This window comes from Micropterus dolomieu, linkage group LG14 (assembly GCF_021292245.1).
Source record: "Micropterus dolomieu isolate WLL.071019.BEF.003 ecotype Adirondacks linkage group LG14, ASM2129224v1, whole genome shotgun sequence".
Classification (NCBI taxonomy): Eukaryota; Metazoa; Chordata; class Actinopteri; order Centrarchiformes; family Centrarchidae; genus Micropterus; species Micropterus dolomieu.
The window spans coordinates 3,614,463-3,614,904 of NC_060163.1; the positions used below are offsets into that span (position 1 = coordinate 3,614,463).

A 442-nucleotide genomic window follows, 5' to 3' on the forward strand; every position below is an offset into this window, starting at 1 on the left:
GGGGGGTGGGGGGGGGGGGGGGGGGGGGGGGGGGGGGGGGGGTGTTTCTTTGGGTTTCCTATAGCCTTACACGGGTGGCAACACTAGCAAGAAATGACAAAGTCAGTCAAGTAAAAGGCTCAGTCTCCCTCCCCACAGTTAATACAGTCCCTATTACACATGTTGTTCTAAACATAATCCACATGTTTCCTCACAGTCAAGCTCTTGATGCGATATTGTTATTGTACTTACAGCCACTCTGTCAAACCTCGGGATTCGGATGCACAGAGACATGCAGGGCTGTGTTCATCAATCATGTTAGAGCACCGAGGAAAATTCTGGACACCTTTCAGGGCAAAGTTTGCGTAACGAGAGTTGCTTTACCTTAATAAGCTTTTTAGACAATCAAATAAAGTGCAGAGAAAGTCTTTCTGAGTGCATTTGATTTATGTGCACAACACAT

The 442-nt window shown here is 46.8% G+C and overlaps 1 long non-coding RNA gene across 1 annotated transcript in view; it reads left to right on the forward strand.

Annotated features, from left to right (window-relative positions):
- Positions 1-407, forward strand: part of LOC123983194 — a 3,925-nt gene extending 3,518 nt beyond the window's left edge. Inside the window, exon 2 of the long non-coding RNA XR_006828150.1 lies at positions 234-407. This is a non-coding gene — a long non-coding RNA (uncharacterized LOC123983194). The remainder of the gene's footprint in view (positions 1-233) is intronic.
- The last annotated feature ends 35 nt before the right edge of the window (positions 408-442 follow it).